The sequence below is a fragment of the Ovis canadensis genome, chromosome 1 (assembly GCF_042477335.2).
Source record: "Ovis canadensis isolate MfBH-ARS-UI-01 breed Bighorn chromosome 1, ARS-UI_OviCan_v2, whole genome shotgun sequence".
In the NCBI taxonomy this organism is placed as follows: domain Eukaryota; kingdom Metazoa; phylum Chordata; class Mammalia; order Artiodactyla; family Bovidae; genus Ovis; species Ovis canadensis.
Window position 1 is genome coordinate 238,474,837 of NC_091245.1, and position 15,467 is coordinate 238,490,303.

Sequence of the window (15,467 nt, forward strand, 5' to 3'; positions counted from 1 at the left end):
CTCCTGATAACAGAATACCTTTCTTAGGGCAGATTTCAATGTGTGATATTCTTCCTATAATGGCAGGAAGGATAAGTACTGAAGTGGAGGTAAAAGCAATCAGCTCTGACCAAGTAAAGCAAGAAATAACTAATGTGGATTTCATGGTGTCAGAAAGGAAGACAACGATGCTTCTAAAGGAAAAGGCTTTGCCAACAAAAGTCCATCTAGTCGAGGCTATGGTTTTTCCAGTAGTCATATATGGATGTGAGAGTTGGACTATAAGGAAAGCCAAGCGCAGAAGAATTGATGCCTTTGAACTGTGGTGTTGGAGAACACTCTTGAGAGTCCCTTGGACTGCAAGGAGATCCAACCAGTCCATCCTAAAGGAAATCAGTCCTGAATATTCATTGGAAGGACTGATGTTGAAGCTGAAATTCCAATACTTTGACTACCTGATGCGAAGAGCTGACTCATTTGAAGAGACCCTGATGCTGGGAAAGATTGAAGGCAGGAGGAGAAAGGGATGACAGAGGATGAGATGGTTGGATGGCATCACTGACTCAATGGACATGAGTTTGAGTAAACTCAAAGAGTTGGGCAGGGAGGCCTGGTGTGCTGCAGTGGATGGGTTCGCAAAGAGTTGGACATAACTGAGCAAATGAACTGAACCAAAAGGAAATGGCAGGCTTCTCTGATGGCTCAGTGGTAAAGAATTCTCCTGCAATACAGGAGACGCAGGTTCGAGCCCTGGAAAGATTCCCTGGAGTAGGAAATGGCAACCCATTCCCGTATTCTTGCCTGGAAAATTCCATGGACAGAGGAGCTTGGCAGGCTACAGCCTATATGGTTACGAAAGAGTTGGCCAGGACTTAGTGACTGAACAACAACAATTAAAAAGTGGCATTTAATCTAGCTAAAGGGACAAGTCAGTTTTCAGTAGGATGCATGGCTGGAAAGTGAATGCTTCCAGAGAAATTGTTATTGCCTTAATCCATTCAGGTCTCTGCTTCTATGTCATCTCCTTGGAAAGCACTTCATCTCCCTGTTTAATAAACCTACCTTGCTAGCAAATCTTCCTAAGGTATGTCCCGGACACTTTGTTGTTTTCTCCACTAAACTATAATAAATATGTAAGAACCAATTTTGATGATTTAGAGTATCCTGAGGGAAGGATTGCACTCATCTCAGTTCAGTTCAGTTCAGTCACTCAGTCGTGTCCAACTCTTTGTGACCCCATGAATCGCAGCACGCCAGGCCTCCCTGCCCATCACCAACTCCCAGAGTTCACTCAGACTCACGTCCATTGAAACAGTGATGCCATCCAGCCATCTCATCCTCTGTCCTCCCCTTCTCCTCCTGCCCCCAATCCCTCCCAGCATCAGAGTCTTTTCCAATGAGTCAACTCTTCGCGTGAGGTGGCCAAAGTACTGGAGTTTCAGCTTTAGCATCATTCCCTCCAAAGAAATCCCAGAGCTGATCTCCTTCAGAATGGACTGGTTGGATCTCCTTGAAGTCTAAGGGACTCTTAAGAGTCGTCTCCAACACCACAGTTCAAAAGCATCAATTCTTTGGCGCTCAGCTTTCTTCACAGTCCAACTCTCACATCCATACATGACCACTGGAAAAACCATAGGCTTGACTAGACGGACCTTTGTAGGCAAAGTAATGTCTCTGATCTTCAATATGCTAACTAGGTTGGTCATAACCTTCCTTCCAAGGAGGAAGTGTCTTTTAATTTCATGGCTGCAGTCACTATCTGCAGTGATTTTGGAGCCTCCAAAAATAAAGTCTGACACTGTTTCCACTGCTTCCCCATCTATTTGCCAGGAAGTGATGGGACCAGATGCCATTGTCTTTGTTTTCTGAATGTTGAGCTTTAAGCCAACTTTTTCACTCTCCTCTCTCACTTTCATCAAGAGACTGTTTAGTTCCTCTTCACTTTCTGCCATAAGGGTGGTGTCATCTGCATATCTGAAGTTATTGATATTTCTCCCAGCAATGTTGATTCCAGCTTGTATTTCTTCCAGCCCAGCATTTCTCATGTGTGAGATGCACAAATCTCACATGCTAGTAAAGTAATGCTCAAAATTCTTCAAGCAGGGTTCAGCAATACGTGAACCATGAACGTCCAGATGTTCAAGCTGGTTTTAGAAAAGGCAGAAGAACCAGAGATCATCATTGCCAACATCTACTGGATCATGGAAAAAGCAAGAGAGTTCCAGAAAAACATCTATTTCTGCTTTGTTGACTATACCAAAGCCTTTGACTGTGTGGATCACAATAAACTGTGGAAAATTCTTCAAGAGATGGGAATACCAGACCACCTGACCTGCCTCTTGAGAAACCTATATGCAGGTCAGGAAGCAAGAGTTAGAACTGGACATGGAACAACAGACTGGTTCCAAATAGGAAAAGGGGTCTGTCAAGGCTGTATATTGTCACCCTGCTTATTTAATTTCTATGCAGAGTACATCATGAGAAACGCTGGGCTGGAAGAAGCACAAGCTGGAATCAAGATTGCTGGGAGAATATCAATAACCTCAGATATGCAGATGATACCACCTTTATGGCAGAAAGTGAAGAGGAACTAAAAAGCCTCTTGATGAAAGTGAAAGAGGAGAGTGAAAAAGTTGGCTTAAAGCTCAACATTCAGAAAACAAAGACAATGGCATCTGGTCCCATCACTTCCTGGCAAATAGATGGGGAAATGAAACAGTGTCAGACTTTAATTTTGGGGGTCTCCAAAATCACTGCAGATGGTGATTGCAGCCATGAAATTAAAAGACAGTTCCTCCTTGGAAGGAAGGTTATGACCAACCTAGATAGCATATTGAAATGCAGAGACATTACTTTGCCAACAAAGGTCCATCTAGTCAAGGCTATGGTTTTTCCAGTGGTCACGTGTGGATGTGAGAGTTGGACTGTGAAGAAAGCTGAGTGCCAAAGAATTGCTGCTTTTGAACTATGGTGTTGGAGAAGACTTGAGAGTCCCTTGGACTGCAAGGAGATCCAATCAGTCCATCCTAAAGGAGATCAGCCCTGGGTGTTCACTGGAAGGACTGATGCTAAAGCTGAAACTCCAGTACTTTGGCCACCTCATGCCAAGAGTTGACTCATTGGAAAGGATTCTGATGCTGGGAGGGATTGGGGGCAGGAGAAGGGGACTACAGGATGAGATGGCTGGATGGCATCACCAACTTGATGGAGATGAGTTTGGGTAAACTCCTGGAGTTGGTGATGGACAGGGAGGCCTGGCATGCTGTGATTCATGGGGTTGCAAAGAGTCAGACACAACTGAACAACTGAACTGAACTGAGGGAAGGAAAGTGAGGAGACCACTTAAATAAATTGATTGATTTTTTGATTTAAAATAGACATTTGTGGTGGGCGGTCCTAAGATGGTAGAGGAATAGCATGGGGAGACCACTTTCTCCCCCACAAATTCATCAAAAGAACATTTGAATGCTGAGCAAATTCCACAAAACAATTTTTTGAACACTGGTAGAGGACATCAGGCACCCAGAAAGGCAGCCCATTGTCTTTGAAAGGAGGTAGGACAAAATATAAAAGATAAAAAGAGAGTCAAAATAGGTAGGGATGGAGATCTGTCCTGGGAAGGGAGTGTTAAAAAGAAATTTCCAAACACCAGGAAACACTCTCACTGGTGGGTCTGTGGCAAGCCTTGGAATGTCAGAGGGCAACGTAGCCCTCTGAGGAAAAATAAATAAATAATTAATTAAAACCCACAGATTACGTACCTAATGGCAATTCCCAGCTGAGAAGCAGCCCAGATGCTCGCATCTGCTGCTAGTAGTGGGGACTGGACAGGGGGAGGCGCGGGCTGCATTGCTTATGGGAAGGACCAGGCCTGAATGCCCCGAGGGCAATCTGAGATAGCAACCCTGACTGAGGGATAGCTATCCCACGAAAAGCCCTAACCTAAGACACTGCCAGGTGCACTCACAGAACAAAGGAATGAGCAGAGCTAGCCGGCTGTGGACCAGCCCATCCCCCGCCGGAGACAGGAAGGTGAGGGCAGCCAGAGCTGGAAGGGGGCAATCACGGCCCCAGAAAGGCATCCCCTACTAAACTGCAAGCAGGTTTCGTTGGTAACCAAGACTTGGGATTTTGAATGGTCAACATCCACCGGGAGGGTCACAGCCAGAGATCAGCTCCCCAGAAGAGACACACGGCACACGTGAGAAGGCGTGCCCATTTGTACACCCAGAAAACTGAGTGGCTGGGACGGGGGAGGTGATAAGACACAGCCTCTAACTGGGGGTGACTGCGCTCACCAAGCACCTGGTCACCTGAGCTGCTTGGACCTGGGAAGGGCACAAAATGCAGGCCCAACCAAGTCTGCACCTTTGTGGAGTACCCAAGAACCTGAACCTGAGCAGCTTAGACCTGGGAAATGCATACAACCCAGGGCCCACCTCAGACAGTTTCCAGAGCCTGAGCAGTGTAGACTGGGAAAGTACACACGCTGTGAGCAGGGGCAAACCCAGTGTGACAGAGACACTGCGAGCACTCCCTATACACGCCAGTGATATTTGTTGGCAGTGTTCCTCCCTCCCCACAGCACAACTGAATGAGTGAGCCTTAAAAAAGTGACCACAACCATCCCCTTGTGTCAGGGTGGAAATTAGGCACTGAAGAGACCAGCAAACAGAAGAAGCTAAAATAAACAGAGGGAACCGCTTTGGAAGTGACAGGTGCAATAGATTAAAACCTGTAGTTAGCACCGACTACATAGGGAGGGGCCTATAGATCTTGAGAAGTATAAGCCAGATCAAGGAACTATCCAAAAATGAACTGACCCCACACTGTCCACAACAGCTCCAAATAAAGTCCTAGATATATTTTTACTATTATCGTTTTTTAAATTAAAAATTTCTTTTTTAATTTTCAAGTCCTCTATTACTCCTTTAATTTTCATTTTTATAACCTATTACCTTGCAATAAAAAGACCCTATTTTTAAAGCAAATTTCATATATATATATTTTATAATTTTGTATTTTTTTTAATATTGCATTTTTTAGACTCTAACCTCTACTCTAGATTTTTAATCTTTGCTTTTTGGTTTCTGTTATCAATTTTGTACCTTTAAGAACCCAATCTTCAGGACCCAATTTTACTTGGGAGCAAGATTACTGGCTTGATTGCTCTCTCCCCCTTTTGACTCTTCTTTTTCTCCACCAGGTCACCTCTATCTCCTCTCTCCCCTTTCTCTTCTCTATGCAATTCTGTGAATCCCTTTGTGTGTTCTGGGCTGTGGAGAAAACTTAGGGAACTGATTACTGGCTGAATCTGTCTCTCTCCTTTTGCTTTCCCCTTTTATACTCCTGGCCACTTCTGTCTCTTTCCTCCCTCTTCTCTTTTCTGTGTAACTCCATGAACATTTCTGAGAGATCCAGACTGTGGAGAGCACATAGGGAAGTGATTACTGGCTAGCTTGCTCTCTCCCCTTTTGATTCCCCCCTCTTCTTCTCCTGGTCACCTCTATCTCCCTCCACCCTCTTCTCTTCTCCATGTAACTCTGTGTACCTCTCTGGGTGTCCCTCACTGTGGAGAAACTATTCATCATGAACCTAGATATTTTATCACTGGTGCTGTATATATGGAGAAGTCTTGAGGCTACTGTAAGAATAAGACTGAAAACCAGAAGCAAGAGGATTAAGTCCAAATTCTGAGAACGCCAGAGAACTCCTGATTCCAGGGAACATTAATCGATAGGAGCTCATGAAAAGCCTCCATATCTACACTAAAACCAAGCACCACTGAAGGGCCAACAAGTTCCAGAGCAAGACATACTACACAAATTCTCCAGCAACACAGGAACATAGCTTGGATCTTCAATATACAGGCTGCCCAAAGTCACATCAAACCCACTGACATCTCAAAACTCACCACTGGACACTTCATTTCACTACAGAGAGAAGAAATCCAGCTCCAACCACCAGAAGACCGACACAAGCTTCCCTAAACAGGAAACCTTGACAAGCCACCCATCCAACCCCACCCACAGTGAGGAATTTCCACAATAAAGAGGAACCACAAACTGCCAGTGTATGGAAAGGCCACCTGAAACAGCAATATAAACAAGATGAAAAGGCAGAGAAATATTCAGCAGGTAAAGGAACAGGATAAATGCCCACCAAATCAAACAAAAGAGGAAGAGATAGGCAATCTACCTGATAAAGAATTCCAAATAATGATAGATAAAATGATCCAAAATCTTGAAAAAAAAATGAAGTTACAGATAAATAGCCTGGAGACAAGGATTGAGAAGATGCCAGAAACGTTTAACAAGGACTTAGAAGAAATAAAAAAGAGTAAATATATAATGAATAATGCAATAAATGAAATTAAAAAAACACTCTGGAGGGAACCAACAGTAGAATAATGGAGGCAGAAGATAGGATGAGCGAGGTTGAAGATAGAATGGTAGAAATAAATGAAACAGGAAGGAAAAAAGAAAAACTAATTAAAAGAAATGAGGACAACCTCAGAGACCTCTGGGACAATGTTAAATGCCCCAACATTCAATTCATAGGAGTCCCAGAAGAAGAAGACAAAAAGAAAGACCATGAGAAAATACTTGAGATAATAGTTGAAAACTTCCCTAAAATGGGGAAGGAAATAGTCACCCAAGTCAAAGAAACCCAGAGAGTAAACAGGATAAACCCAAAGCGAAACACCCCAAGACACATATTAATCAAATTAACAAAGATCAAACAGAAAGAACAAATATTAAAAGCAACAAAGGAAATATAACACACAAGGGGATTCCCATAAGGATAACAGCTGATCTTTCAATAGAAACACTTCAGGCCAGGAGGGAACGGCAGGACATACTTAAAGTGATGAAAGAGAAAAACCTACAACCCAGATTACTGTACCCAGCAAGGTTCTCATTCAAATATGAAGGAGAAATCAAAAGCTTTACAGACAAGCAAAAGCTGAGAGAATCCAGCACCACCAAACCAGCTCTCCAACAAGTGCTAAAGGATCTTCTCTAGACAGGAAACACAGAAAAGGTGTATAAGCTCAAACCCAAAACAACAAAGTAAATGGCAACAGGGTTATACTTATCAATAATTACCTTAAATGTAAATGGGTTGAATGTCCCAACCAAAAGACAAAGACTGGCTGAATGGATACAAAAACAAGACCCCTGAATATGTTGTCTACAAGAGACCCACCTCAAAACAAGGGACATATACAGACTAGAAAAAGATATTCCATGCAAATAGAGACCAAAAGAAAGCAGGAGTAGCAATACTCATATCAGATAAAATAGACTTTAAAACAAAGGCTGTGAAAAGAGACAAAGAAGGACACTACATAATGATCAAAGGATCAATAATTATATTGATATATTTATCAATTATATTGATAATTTTATAACAATTATAAATATATATGCACCTAACATAGGAGCACCACAATATGTAAGACAAATGCTAACAAGTATGAAAGGGGAAATTAACAATAATACAATAATAGTGGGAGACTTTAATACCCCACTCACACCTATGGCCAGATCAAGTAAACAGAAAATTAACAAAGAAACACAAACTTTAAATGATTCAATAGACCAGTTAGACCTAATTGGTATCTATAGGACATTTCACCCCAAAACAATGAATTTCACCTTCTTCTCAAGTGTACATAGAACATTCTCCAGGATAGATCACATCCTGGGCCATAAATCTAGCTTTGGTAAATTCAAAAAAATTGAAATCATCCCAAGCATCTTTTCTGACTACAATGCAGTAAGATTAGATTTCAATTACAGGAGAAAAACTATTAAAAATTCCAACATATGGAGGCTGAACAACACGCTGTTGAATAACCAACAAATCACAGAAGAAATTAAAAAAAGAAATCAAAATATGCATAGAAACAAATGAAAATGAAGATACAACAATCCAAAACCTATGGGACACTGTAAAAGCAATGCTAAGGAGAAGGTTCATAACAATACAGGCATACCTCAAGAAACAAGAAAAAAAGTCAAATAAATAACCCAACTCCACACCTAAAGCAACAAGAAAAGGAAGAAATTAAGAACCCCAGAGTTAGTAGAAGGAAAGAAATCTTAAAAATTAGGGCAGAAATAAATGCAAAAGAAACAAAAGAGACCATAGCAAAAATCAACAAAGCCAAAAGCTGGTTCTTTGAGAAGATAAATAAAATTGACAAACAATTAGCCAGACTCATCAAGAAACAAAGGGAGACGAATCAAATCAACAAAACTAGAAATGAAAATGGAGAGATCACAACAGACAACACAGAAATACAAAGGATCATAAGAGACTACTATCAGCAACTATATGCCAATAAAATGGACAACATGGAAGAAATGGAAGAATTCTTGGAAAAGTACAACTTTCCAAAACTGAACCAGGAATAAATAGAAAATCTTAACAGACCCATCACAAGCATGGAAATTGAAACTGTAATCAGAAATCTTCCAGCAAATAAAAGCCCAGGACCAGACAGCTTCACAGCTGAATTCTACCGAAATTTTTAGAGAAGAGCTAACACCTATCCTCCTCAAACTCTTCCAGAAAATTGCAGAGGAAGGTAAACTTCCGAACTCATTCTATGAGGCCACCATCACCCTAATACCAAAACCAGACAAAGATGCCACACACACAAAAAAGAAAACTACAGGCCAATATCACTGATAAACATAGAAGCAAAAATCCTTAACAAAATTCTAGCAAACGGAATCCAACAACATATTAAAAAGATCATACATCATGACCAAGTGGGCTTTATCCCAGGGATGCAAGGATTCTTCAATATCTGCAAATCAATCAACATAATACACCACATTAACAACTTGAAATATAAACACCATATGATTATTTCAATAGATGCAGAGAAACCTTTGACAAAATTCAACATCCATTTATGATAAAAACTCTCCAGAAAGCAGGAATAGAAGGAAACTACCTCAGCATAATAAAAGCTATATATGACAAAACCACAGCAAACATTATCCTCAATGGTGAAAAATTGAAAGCATTTCCCCTACAGTCAGGAATAAGACAAGGGTGCCCACTCTTTGTAGGCAAAGTGATGTTTCTGATCTTCAATATGCTAACTAGGTTGGTCATAACTTTCCTTCCAAGGAGGAAGCATCTTTTAATTTCATGGCTGCAGTCACCATCTGCAGTGATTTTGGAGCCCCCAAAGTTAAAGTCTGACACTGTTTCCACTGTTTCCCCATCTATTTCCCATGAAGTGATGGGACCAGATGTCATGATCTTTGTTTTCTGAATGTTGAGCTTTAAGCCAACTTTTTCACTTTCCTCTTTCACTTTCATCAAGAGGCTTTTTAGTTCCTCTTCACTTTCTGCCATAAGGGTGGTGTCATCTGTATATCTGAGGTTATTGATATTTCTCCCAGCAATCTTGATTCCAGTTTGTGCTTCTTCCAGCCCAGCATTTCTCAAAATGTACTCTGCATAGAAGTTAAATAAGCAGGGTGACAATATACAGCCTTGACGTACTCCTTTTCCTATTTGGAACCAGTCTGTTGTTCCATGTCCAGTTCTAACTCTTGCTTCCTGACCTGCATATAGGTTTCTCAAGAGGCAGGTCAGGTGGTCTGGTATTCCCATCTTTCTCTGAATTTTCCACAGTTTATTGTGATCCACACAGTCAAAAGCTTTGGCATAGTCAATAAGTCTTCCCTAAAACAACATACGTATTTCACTGATCCAGCAAGATATTTTATATACTTTTAAACTAACAGTGATATGTAAATGCATGTAATTATACATTTTAATATTTTGAATTGGGCAAACCCAGTATAGTCAAATGGGTACATGATCTAAGAAACAATATAAATGAATTTATTGTTAAAAAAAAGGGAAAAAATATGAAGCAATTTAAATGAAAAGCAAAAATCATTTACTAGACACTTAGAAAATTTGAAAACCCCAAAATTTAAAAATAATAATAGTACAATCCTACCTACCACTACACACACTATCCTGTGTGGCATCTGATCCCATCACTTCATAGTAAAATAGATGGGGAAATAGTGACAGACTTTATATTTGGGGGCTCCAAAATCACTGCAGATGGTGACTGCAGCCATGAAATTAAAAGACGCTTACTCCTTGGAAGAAAAGTTATGACCAACCTAGATAGCATATTAAAAAGCAGAGACATTACTTTGCCAACAAAGTTCCGTCTAGTCAAGGTTATGGTTTCTCCAGTGGTCATGTATGGATGTGAGAGTTGGACTATAAAGAAAGCTGAGCACTGAAGAATTAATGCTTTTGAACTGTGGTGTTGGAGAAGACTCTTGAGAGTCCCCTTGGACTTCAAGGAGATCCAACCAGACAATCCTAAACAAAATCAGTCCTGAATATGCACTGGAAGGACTGATGTTAAAGCTGAAACTCCAATACTTTAGCCACCCAATGTGAAGAGTCAGCTCATTAGAAAAGACACTGATGCTGGGAAAGATTGAAGGCAGGAGGAGAAGGGGACGACAGACGATGAGATGGCTGGATGGCATTACCAACTCAATGGACATGAGTTTGAGTAAACTCCGGGAGTTGGTGATGAACAGGGAGGCCTGGCATGCTGCAGTCTGTAGGGTTGCAGAGTTGGACACGACTGAGTGACTGAACTGAACTGAACTGAACTGATGTGACTTAATGCTTTTTTAAAAAAATCCTTTCTAAATACATAACATAAAGAACACTGAGCACTGAAAAACTGATGTTTTTGAAGTGGTGTTGGAGAAGATTCTTGAACGTCTCTTGGCCCGCAAAGAAATCAAAGTAGTCAATTCTGAAGGAAATCAACTCTGAATATTCATTGGAAGGACTGAAGCTGAAGCTGAAACTCTAATACTTTGGCCACCTGTTGTGAAGAGTCAACTCATTAGAAAAGCTGGGAAAGATTGAAGGCAGGAGGAGAAGAGGACGACAGAGGACGAGATGGTAGGATGGCATCACCGACTCAATGAACATGAGTTTGAGCAAGCTCTGGGAGATGGTGCAGGACAGGAAAGCCTGGCATGCTGCAGTCCATGGGGTCACAAAGAGTAGGACACCACTGAGTGACTGAAAAACAACAATTGCAATAGCTTGTAATAGTTATGTCCTAACTATTGAAATAATTATTATAATATTGAAAGACTGCTCTTGTTTTCCAGAGAAGGCAATGCCACCCCACTCCAGTACTCTTGCCTGGAAAATCCCATGGACGGAGGAGCCTGGAAGGCTGCAGTCCATGCGGTCGCTGAGGGTCGGACACAACTGAGCGACTTCACTTTCACTTTTCACTTTGATGCATTGGAGAAGGAAATGGCAACCCACTCCAGTGTTCTTGCCTGAAGAATCCTAGGGATGGGGTAGCCTGGTGGGCTGCCGTCTATGGGGTCGCACAGAGTCGGACACGACTGAAGTGACTTAGCAGCAGCAGCTCTTGTTTTCTAATATTATGAAAAAATGCTGCAATAAACACACCTAATCATAAATATTTTTTCAATATTCAGGTTACTTTTTAAGGATAAAATGAGTTGGATAATGATTAGAGTAGTCATAGTATCGATTCAAGAAATAGGATGGTTTTCATTTAATCTTATTCCATATTATGTTGTAGTTCAGTTAAAGGACTAGAGGCAGATGTGGGAGGCAGGAAATACTAGATCAGCTTGTATACAGGATCCCATACATCTTGTTTTAGTCATTACACTGTGAGATTCTTGCCACTCAGCCTTGCATCTCAAGCCCAGCATGGTGCCTGGCTAGATTCTTATAATATGTGTTTACAAAGCTGAGTCAGTGTTAATTTAAGCATTTAAAATATACCTGTGATGAAATATGATATGGAAATGTAGTAGTGCCACTCAAATATAATTAGAAATATTTTGATTAACACAGTAAAATATTTTAAATACATTGTTTAACGGAACAAATTTCACAATGATTAAGGCACCCATTCTCTAACTTGATCTTGAACACTGTTTAAATAAAGGGGGAATTCAAGTAGTTAAATTTAGTTATGACTAAACGGTCACTTTCAAATTGACATGGATTAGGTATGGTATGTGATCATATCATGATGGATCACGAATTTAAAATGTTCAGAGTGAGTCAAAAAGCACTTGATTCTATTTCTGAAGTGTTCATTATATTTGCAACAATGAGCAGGACCTGTTGTAGCTGCAAATAACAGGAAGACAAAGTTTCACTACTGAACAGGAAAGATAGAATTAGAGACAACAGAGTATGTTCCATGACTGCTTTGAAAGGGATGTGTAACATAAGAACTAGGAGGAAAATGAAAGATTAGGTGAAGTAATTTGAAAAATGGATAATAATAAAATAGCAGTCATAGTTTCTTGCTGCATGTCAGGCACTATGCTAAAATTTTATATGTTAACCCAGTAGTTGCCTCCATAACAATTAAATCAGAATGGTGGAAGAGGGAAACATCAATACTTTTAAAAAGATTCCCCCAGATAATTCAATCTGGAGCCATTTAACAACACTGCAAGGTAAATATTCTCTTGCTATTTCTGTTTTATGAAGGGGGAATTTGAGTCCCAGAGAGGCAATGTAGCTTGGCCAAGGTCAAAGAGCCTAAAAGTTGATACGAATCCAGATGGTCTGATTACAGAGCCCTTGATTTTAATCACTTGTAGTGCCTTCCCAGCACTTCAGGGCCATTTCTGATGAGTAGCTTTGACTTTTATGAATTTAAGGAAGTTTCCAATGCATCTCTTAAAAATAACCATTTCAGGGACCTCCCTGATGGTGGTCCAGTGACTAAGACTCCGTGCTCCCAAGACAGAGGACCCAGGTTTGATCCCTGGTCAGGAAATTAGATCCCCCATGCTGCAACTAAGACCCGGTATAGCCAAATAAATAAACAACTGAGCACCTTAAAAAATAATAATGATAAAAATTGTCTTTTTAGGAGGTTATAATCTATTTCTGTGGCTTAACCAGCATTAGTGATGATGGTGTCCCTGAGCAGTACCCATCTCGTCCAGGCACAACTTGTCAAAACTGCCCTTCTGTCTGCCTCGTTCCTTAACCCTCTAAATATTACTATTTCTATTCACCTTCAGAGTTCACCTAAGCCCATGTCAGGAAATAGGTTGCATTTGTGAAAGGAAGGCCCAGTGGCAAAGTAAAGCAGGGCAAGCACTGAGGTTTTTTACTGAAGCCCCATTCACCCCACTTAGATTTTGATTGTTAGTTTTCCAGTTGTCCATTACAAAGGCTTATTTTGCTCAGTCTCTGCTGCAGATTTCTAGCTCCTCAGGTGTCTTTCTACCTTCAGCCTAAACCTAAAGTCATGTTATCTTATGGGTCTAGTTTTCTGCTTAGCTTGGCCATTCTCACCATATGACTTTAGTCAAGAAGTTTATACTCTCCTCTAGACTACTATACTCTGTGCTCTTCTAAATGGAATTTGGAGATTTGCTTGGCTAAATTTCTGGTTCTTTGGCACAGCATTGCTCTACATTTAAGTTCATGCATGCACTTCTGATGATTGCTGCCCTATTTCTAGACCTTCAAAGCCACATGACCACTAGCTTCTACAACCCGTTATGAACATGGTGTCTCCTGTGAATGATCTTGTCTGTATGGGCCGTCTCAGTCACAGTTTTCCTGGTCCAAGCAATTGCCTTTCACCTATAATTTGGCATGGGGGTGGGGGTGGGGGATGGGGGGATATATTTCTGTATAGCAACTGGGTATCTAGTGCCAGAAAAGATTTAATGAGCTGGGCACTTTGGCCTGAGGACTCACACAAATGTGAAACCTTCCTATGGAGAATGTGAGTGCTTTTTCATTTATTTTTAATTGGAAGAGAATTGTTTCACAATGTTATGTTGGTTTCTGCCATACAACACCATAGATCAGTTATAAGCACACACACATATATATATATATCCTCTCCCTCTTGAACCTCCCTCTCACCCCTCTAGGTGATCACAGAGCGTGGAGTTCAGCTCCATGTTATACAGCAGCTTCCCACTAGCTATGTTTTACACTTGGTAATGTATATATGTCAACGCACCTCTTCCAATTCATCCCACCCTCTCCTTCCTTGCTGTGTCCACAAGTGTGTTCTCCAAGTCTGCATCTCTATTCCTGCCCTGTAACTGATGCTTTTTTATTTCCTAGGCGATGTATTTACGACCATGGCACAAGCAGTGATTGCAGTGGTTAAAACTTCCCTCCAGTGAACCATGCCCATTGCAAACGGAATCACACAGGCCCACCTGAAGCCACAGTTTAACCCAACCATCAGTTCAGTTCAGTTCAGTTCAGTCACTCAATTGTGTCCGACTCTTTGTGATCCCATGAGCTGCAGCATGCCAGGCCTCCCTGCCTATCACCAACTCCCGGAGTTCACTCAGACTCATGTCCATCGAGTCAGTGATGCCATCCAGCCATCTCATCCTCTGTCATCCCCTTCTCCTCCTGCCCCCAATCCCTCCCAGCAGCATAGTCTTTTCCAATGAGTCAACTCTTCGCATGAGGTGGCCAAAGTACTAGAGTTTCAGCTTTAGCATCATTCCTTCCAAAGAAATCCCAGGGCTGATCTCCCTTAGGATGGACTGGTTGGATCTCCTTGCAGTCCAAGGACTCTCAAGCGTCGTCTCCAACACCACAGTTCAAAAGCATCAATTCTTCAGCGCTCAGCTTTCTTCACAGTCCAACTCTCACATCCATACGTGACCACTGGAAAAAACATAGCCTTGGCTAGACGGACCTTTGTTGGCAAAGTAATGTCTCTGCATTTCAATATGCTATCTAGGTTGGTCATAACTTTTCTTCCAAGGAGTAAGTGTCTTTTAATTTAACCATCAGGCTCTGCTAAATTCCAAGAGCAGAGATTCAACAGCCAAGCTCAAACAAGGGGCCAACGTGACTAAGAGTGGCAGTTACAATTTACATAACAGCCTAGTGGCTCCCCACCACTGTGAATGAAGTTTCAGGTTTATTCTTTATCTGTTAAAAAAAGAAATCCTCTGTTTTATCATCATGAAACCCAACTAGGGAGAAAAAAACTGATCACACTTGCTTCTGTAAATTGTTTCTGAAAGACATAAACAGCCACTAATAGTAGCAGATTTTATCTGTGTTCTAATCTGCCACTGCTGTTTTCCCTGAAACAGTACACTCAAGAGCAGGCTATATGTTTTCCCTAACATTTAATTAGCAAAAGAAAAATATCACATGAATTAAAAAAAAAAAAAAAAAAAACAGCTCGCACAACAATAAAAGAGAACCAAGGGGCTGCTTTCTCAGAAGACACATAAGAGTAGCTCTGGCTGCCTTGGTTACCTCTGCACCCCCCAGTGGAGGTGAGGTGGAGGTGGGGGGTAGGATAGAAGAGCTGAGGATGACAGCTACCCAGAGCAAGTGCAGGCAACTCTGAGGGTGTTTGGCTGCAGGGCTTCGAAGGCTAGCTCACTGCGTCC